The sequence below is a fragment of the Lycium barbarum genome, chromosome 10 (genome assembly GCF_019175385.1).
Source record: "Lycium barbarum isolate Lr01 chromosome 10, ASM1917538v2, whole genome shotgun sequence".
In the NCBI taxonomy this organism is placed as follows: domain Eukaryota; kingdom Viridiplantae; phylum Streptophyta; class Magnoliopsida; order Solanales; family Solanaceae; genus Lycium; species Lycium barbarum.
This window is the reverse complement of record NC_083346.1, coordinates 7,759,795-7,768,218: the sequence shown is the minus strand read 5'-3', so window position 1 is coordinate 7,768,218 and position 8,424 is coordinate 7,759,795.

The window sequence follows — 8,424 nt, the reverse complement described above, 5'->3', positions numbered from 1 at the left end:
TATTTGGAATGATTGATTTGCAAAACAGCACGACTTTATATTTCGAGTTAAGAGAATCATATTTTATTCTTATTATCCTAGAAAGTTCCAAAACGTCACTAATATGTAAACATAAATTCAAGTATATTTTATAAATAGCTCTTCAAGTTTGAATCAATCATAAAATTTTAGCGAAGCACAGTTAATAAGAAGTAATGAAAAGGATAAAGAGAGTTTTTATTAGCTATTTTCGTATTTTTATACTCCTAAAATTAATCAATATCCTGGCATTTCAGTTATTTCAAATATTTATTAAACATTGCACAAATTCACATTTTTTCTACTTATATATTTTAAGCAATCATATTTTTTTAAATAGCATTATTATCTAAAGTTTCGCAACATTTATAAGTTTATTTTAAATGGCATTTGAAGTTTCCTTTTATGCAAATTATTATAATTTCTACAAATCCCACTCTAAATAGTATTTTTATTTAAAGCCCTAGCAACTTTTATAAGTCTTATTTTAAAAGGCATTTAAAATTTTATTTTTATGCAGATTATTATATTCTTTCTAAATCCTATCTTAAGCAACATTCTTATATTTTCTAAAAAATCTTAGCAACATTTCCTAGCCCCATTTCTTAAATTTCAGGCATCTTATTTAAGCATTAATTAATTCACCTAAGTTTGGTCGGATAACCGTAAGTTAACGGATTCTAAAGGATGACTAATCCCTTCCCTTTAGGATAATATTGAGCCCTTACCTGGAATCACATTGGTTAAGCAGACTATCAATTGAGGTTTAGTTTTAACTTTGCCTTAGTTAACCTCTAGGTGTCCTAATTCACCGTTAAATTAATTAGGTGGCGACTCCTTAAAACAAAATAAATAGGAATCACCAATATGTTGTACTCCTACTTTAACTCCGGTTAAAAATGAGGTATAACAATAGGCAAAGGACTGCTATGGATGGTCCGAATTATCCGAATTATATAGTGACATCACCCAGCGATAGTGAGGAAATACCTAATGCGGAGGAAAGTGACGATGAGCAAAGTGACGATGAGATTGAGGTTGGAATTAATCCTCAACATCAATTAGAACTGTTGCAAGACATGATGGACAGTCTGGCACACGAGGAGGAACTGAATTCACAGCAACCATTTAAACAGCAAGAGTCGACTCCGGTTCAGCCGCAAAGCCAATTTCAACAGCAAGAGTCGACGCCGATTCAGTGGCATTCCGATGAGATCCCCTATCTTGATCATCTTCAAGATTGCCCAGATGCCTTTGTCTTTACTAGGGATGATGATCATATTCGGCGAAGTTTGTGGAAAGAGCCAGTCGATAACATGACTATGATGGAACATAATTAGAGTTATAAAAATGATACTCAATCCTAATAATTTAAAGATAAAAATGATAATAATATATAGGGTAATTTTTTTAAAACCTAAAACTAGATAACAAACTAATACTCATTATAATATAATAGAGTATTCAAAACATTAGCTAAACTAGAGTGATATCAAAAGAAATTCTAAAACTAAAAACTATATTGGAAAAGATAAATTAAAGGCTGCTAAAAAATCTTGAAGAAAATAAAGCATGAAGAAGGAAAATGCAAGCATTGTAAGAATTGGAGGACAAAACTTTTTGCTTTGTAGTTTGCCCTTTGCATACAAAGGTATAAAGTGTATATGTTACTCTGTAAACAACAAAAAGAAAAGATTCTGAAATTAGGATAAACAATTAGAAAAAACTTTTGACTTTTTGAGATTTTTAGTTTGAGAATTTACTATGAAATACTTTTGGATATTTAAGTTTTAAAAAAAGATTTATTAAGTAATTTTGGCTCAAATTTGAAAAAGCTCTCGGGGCTTAAGCCCCAAATGAGTGCCCATAACATTGAGGCTTAGGCCTAGGTGAATGCCCAGAAGGTTGAAACTTACGGCCCACAATACTTTCACCCTGTCAATACGCCTCGATGCGTCCCCCTGGAACTCGCCTAAAAATGCCGTTTAAAATACTGATCAAAATATGAGAGTCTAATGCAAGCAGGGGTGAAGGCAAGCCGTGTAAGGGTTAATTTCCAAATTCAAACATAAAATTTCGGATCCATCTCTAAAAACTTACATATGAAAAATTATGTAGCGCTCAAAACACAAGTGAATAATTTATTTGCAAAAATCAATTGTTTTTATTACATAAAACCCAATATCTCATAAATTAACACATCGTACAACAATAGAATAAATGAAATATCTTTCACTCATCTTGCTAATTACGTAGCTTCATAGATGCTTCCTTGTCCCTGTGCCACGAAACAGTAGGGCGAAAAAGAAAATTCAATTCAGAAGGGGATAAATTTTGGCTATAAAATTAATTAGTCCAGACTTCACATAAAATACAAATTAGTGTCATTTGGTCCGTGCTAAGCCAGAGCCCAATACTAACATTAAACATTAAATGCACAATTACTTTTTATTTTTTTCTCGCTCTTTATGATAATAAGTTATTGAAAGAATAGTTCGACATTTCCTGAACGCTCCTAAAAAATAAATTATAATATAAAAGTATTTGAAAATAAGAGAAGAATTTCTTTTTATGTTCAACCAAATGCATGATATAAAAGATCTTATCTTTTTTATTTCATTGTTTTTGAGAATATAACTCTCAATATTGAAATTAAATTTTATCATATGTTGGATTAATACAACTTACTGGTGAAATCCCACAAAGTGGGGTATGGAGAGGGTAGAGTGTACGCAGACCTTACCCCTATCTTGGGAGGTAAAGAGGTTGTCCGATAGACCATCGACACATATGTTGGATTAATCTCACTCATTTTTTTCTGAATTTAAATTAATGTTGACTACCCAACTATTGCAAAAAGATATACAGGTCTTCAAAAAATGCTAACACAATTTTCAACTTCAAGTGAATAAAGAAACCATGATTTATTAATAGTGAATTAGTGACATATAATGTGCAGTGAAACTATGCATAACAAAGCAATAGTTTATTGACGAAGCTAATCATTTATTTACAAATTATTTTCTTTAGTATGCGTTATCGTACTATGAATTTTAATATTTATTGTTGAAATTCAAAATTAGATAGGTTAGTTTTTTATTTTTTCTTAACACTTAAAGAACAAAGAACAATTACGAAGGTCGACTTTAAGCTCCAATTAATAAACAACACAACTATATTCATTGATTTTATTAGTTATCCTAAAGTCATTACTTTTAATAGCACGCTCGTCATATTAGAACTCCACAAATTATTCATGGTAATGCTATACTCTAAAATCTTTGGAGGAGCACCACAAATAATAACAATAGAATCTATATTTTTAGCCTAAGATAGAAGAATAATGTCGATAAATAGACTTGTAACTATTTGTGCTAGTGATATTATCCTTTTCAGAAGACAGATCATACAATGTCTAGTGTGCCTTAGTAGATTTACTGTGGCATAGTGCAATATGTCGTTTGAAAGTATTCGTTTGTTAAGGATAAAAAGTATCCCTTCCGCCTCATTTTATGCGAATGTATTATTATCTCGGTAATCAAATCATTTTTTTATTTACTATAGTTATTCAATTTACTTTTAAATATTTTGAATTATTAACTATGTCGACTTGTAGTACGTTTGAATCACTAAAATAAAATTTACATATTTAAAAATTACACATAGTACATGAATTATTAGCTATTTTATTTCTTGAATAGCTGCATTCCTACGTGAATCATCATATGTTCTTAGATTATTTTTGTGGCCAAAATCTTATAAATAAAATAAATAAAAGCGACACATATTTGTTAACCACGTGAAAAATTAGTGACTAGACATCACGCAACGCAAAAGAGGGAGTGGGGCAGGGTTGGAGACTCTTTTAAAATAAGCATTTTTTGGGCGAAAATTAAGTACTTTTGACCTAATTAGGGTTATGCAAAACATCTCAAAAGTGCTTTTTCTTAATTTACAAATTATGTGATGGCAACTAAGTAATATTGAACTGATGGCAACTAAGTAATATTGAACTAAATTAAGGGCAACATAAAAGAGGGACAACAAGTTAATAACACATGTCAATTTCTTAAAGGAAGCTAACTTTAGCAAATTTACAAAAATGACCTTGTGAGGATTGCAAAAGTTCCTCATTCATGCTTATATATAATAATATATAGTATAGTAATATTTATCGTATGTAAATAATCAACTTCAGTTTCTACATCAGATCAAGCATATACGCGAAAAGATACTCATCAAAAAGATAATTTGTTTATCCGCTTCCATTCCTTTCATTTACCATTTGTGTCGATTAATAGTTTGTTTGGTCAAACTTTTCTGGAGTTAAAAGTCCTTTTTGCTCTTGAAAAAACAGAACAACAACATACTTAGTGTAATCCCACAAATGGGGTCTGGAGAGAATAGAGTGTACGCAGACCCTACCTTGAGAAGTAGAGAGACTGTTTCTGATAGACCCTCGGCTTAAGAGTTCTTGAAAAAACACTTTTTGAAAATTTGAGGTGTTTGACCAAAAATCAAATTAAATAGCTTTTGAGTAGCAGAAGCCACTTTTCTGTTGTTAGGAAGAAGTTACAAGTTCTCGCTTCTGCTAAGAAGCAGAAAATTAGTTTTTTCAAAACAAAAATTTTATATTTACCAAACTATCTTTCATTATCCAACTCATAGCTCAAACGTAAATACAACCATCTTCTCCGCTTCCATTTTCAGTTTAACTATATTTATATATTGAAAACTTTGTCAAAATATATTCTTTTATAAGTTTTATTCGATATAGGCATAATAAAGAAATTTTTTTGTTACTTTTATTTAGTAGTTAAGGAAATTAAAATAAAATAAGATTAATTAGAGTTGAATGAATTGGGTCATGACTCATTTTTTAATAAATGTTTAATATCTTAATTCTCTTTCTGTAATATGAGGAAAAGTTCTTTTGATGGACGTTAGGAAAAATTCAAAACTGCAGATGTTTCCAGAAATGCACAAATCATTGAAACTCTCTATTTGGCTCTTAAGTGGACCATGTGATTTTTTTCATATATGGTGTAAATAGGATAGAAGCAACATGATACTTTTGATTGATCGTGTGGCATAAGACAAGGCATATAGGAAATGACCAATTAAGTCATGCTTGAATTTTATTCAAGGAAAACACAAGAAAATGAAACATTTGTCCAATTAGATAAACCTTAGGTAAGATTTTATCAATTCTAATTTGGAAAACTTTCATCCTTGGATACAAGTATTACACAAACTGTTAACATTACTTTATAAGTAATATCTTTTTTTTTGAAAAAGAATCTAGTCTTTTTTTATTTCATTGGGTGCTAAAGTAATTTTTGCTAATTGTGCAATTTCCTCGAATATTTTAATTAAAACAATAAGTCTAAACTATCAAAATTAGAGTGCCCCATTTGTTTAATATTTAGTGATCATTATTTCTTACCACTAAATCAAAAATATTTTCATATGCTTAGAATTGTTAAAAGAAAAAAAAAGACTTTTTTTCCTTTTTAATTTAAAATTGTACTTTTTGCTTTAAAAACTCAATTTATTGTACAATTAAAAACCAATTCACAAACTCAAGCCGTTGATTGATTTGCCTTATCATTTGGCGGGCACCGCAAGGGGTAAGCAAAAAGTGTGAAAAGGCAGAAGAGTCAAAAGTTTTAAACATAAAAGATATTTAAAACACAAATTTTATTGTAGCAATATCGGTATCATGCTCGAAACTGAGATTCCCAAACACATACGTCGTCAGATAAAGTGAAGTATATAAAGTTTATGTCTTTCTCATAATAATTGTGGGAGCAAAGAAGACCACGCGCTAGAGCAATTACCAATAGGCGCTAGCACCATTAGCATACATCACATCCAATGAGTCCTATAAAAACTAGGTCAAAGTCACGCGACCCTTAAATTTATCCTGATTTTTTATTTAGATCCCTTAATTGAAATATTGATCATTTGGACTCTCGAACATAAGATAAAATGTGTCATTTGAACCCCTCATGTCAGCTGGGCACAAGCGTGCAGTGCACTGCTTTAAACAGAGCGTGAGTTACCAAATTTTTTCTTTTTTTTTTTAATTTTTAATCATTAAAAATTAATTTTAACAAAAACTCTATTTTAAAATCTATTTAAATAATTAAAAAAATTGAAAAACTCAAACCATATTCTTCGATAGCCCACTTCGCCGCCGCCACTGCCTCCGCCATCGCCACTGCCGCCGCCGCCTCCGCTGCTACTCCACTTCAAAATCGATTTAAATAAATCTCCGACAAAAAACGGCACCATTTTTTTTAATTATTTAAATAGATTTTGAAGCGGCGGCGGCGGTGATGGGGGCGGCGGAGGCAGCAGCGGCAGTGGCGGCTGTGATGTGGGCTATCGGAGAGGATGGGTTGGGTTTTTCAGATTTTTTAAAATTATTTAAATAGATTTTAAAATTAATTTTTTTTGTTGACATGACTTATTTTTATTGGTCTATTTTTCCATGTCACTGGTCTATTATTCCATGTCACTGCAAGTGGATTGCACGCGTGTGCCCAGCTGGCACGAGGGGTTCAAATGACACAGTTTATCTTATGTTCGAGGGTCCAGATGGTTAACGTTTCAGTTAAGGGGTCTAAATGAAAAATCAGGACAAGTTCAGGGGTCCATCTATGACTTTGGCCTAAAAACTAAACTAAACTTTAAGGGGTCGTTTGGTAGAAGGTATAAGCTGGGTTATCCCAGCACTAATTTTTATACCATGTTTGGTAGAAGGTACAAATTTATCCCAGGATAAATTTGTACCTTCTACCAAACATGGTATAAAAATTAGTGCTGAGATAACCCAGCTTATACCTTCTTATCTCACTTATACTGGAATTATTTTATACCATCTTTTAGATGGTATAAAATAATCCCAATAGATGGGATAAATTAGTCCCGGGATTATAATCCCGAGACTATTTCGACTATCTACCAAACGACCCCTAAGCTTATATCCAAACAAGCTTAGTTTTATGTTTTATATGTTGCATGTGAGACTTAGGAAGAGTGTTGGTGGTGTATAGATGTAGAAAAAGAGGAGATAACGAACAAGCTTACAAGGAGCCACGAAATAGGGCGAAAGAAGAAACAGGACACTTCAAAGAATAAAGAGCGAGAGCACACTTAAAAGGACGTAAATGGTAGTTGAGACATTTAGTGGAAAGATCTATCTCCTAAAGCTTAAAACTAGAGGCGGAGCCAGGATTTGAAATTTGTGGGTTCGGAGTTCTAATTCTTTAAAGTTATTGAATTCTTAATTAATAATTTGTACATAATACGATAAAAAAATTAATATAAATATATAATTCGGACAAAAGCTACTGGATTCGGTCGAACCCGTACCGGAAGGCTAGCTCCACCCCTGCTTAAAACACAGCACAACATAGCAGTGAATTTAGATTGCTACAAATAACCAGCCATGACAGGTAGTAACAAAGAATGGCAGTATAAATGTATAATGCAGTATGGACCACAAAGAACCATTACGCGCAAGCACCATCAGCAGCACCCTCACGCGCTAGATCCTCACGCATTCACATTGAGGTTCACATGCAATGAGTCCTATAAAAACTGTAACTTTAAGCTAAAACTTTAAGCTTATATCATGAAGTTGAATATCCACATTACCATTAACATAGCTCTCAAATTTACCTTAGTATCTGCAATTGTAAGCATAGTATGGTGGTGCTTGCACACTATCATACGCCGGTGCCGGACAAGCTCAGCTCCGGCCATAAACATCCAACTTCCTGTTTCATACTCAGTTGACGACGCAGTTTAAGGTACTATAAGCTTTGAACTTATTCTAATACTTCTGAATAATGGATTCAATTTTGTTTTTCGAATTTTATGATTTTTCATATACAATATGTATAAAAGTTGAACGTATAAGTTTTGCATGCACCTCTAACTTTTGTTTCGTCAAACAAATATGTATATATGGGTTTGGTTGTTTAGCTTAAAAGAGCCCTGTTAACTTGGCCGAGCTTTTAAAATTAGTAAGTAGTACTTATTTTGAGAAGCGCTTTTATCAAAAATAGACTTGAAGCAATTTGTATTTAGCAAATTCATTTAAGAAGTTTTTTTTAGCATTCGATAAAGAGATTGTGTTGGTCGTTCTTTACAAAATATATTGAAGTGTTAAATTACGGAAAAGAGAATGGAGCGGTTGTTAGGTTTTATTTTACATTTAATAATATTTAAATGGAGAGGTAATTTCAAATATTCTTTCATGAAAGACATTAAGTATTCATTCAGGTTAAATCAATGGGATATAATTTTTTGTTGGAATATTTTTATCTTGAAAATTTTCTGCTTATGCTTCTTGAAGAAATAGAAATGTGTAGCTTCTCTAATAGTAGAAAAACG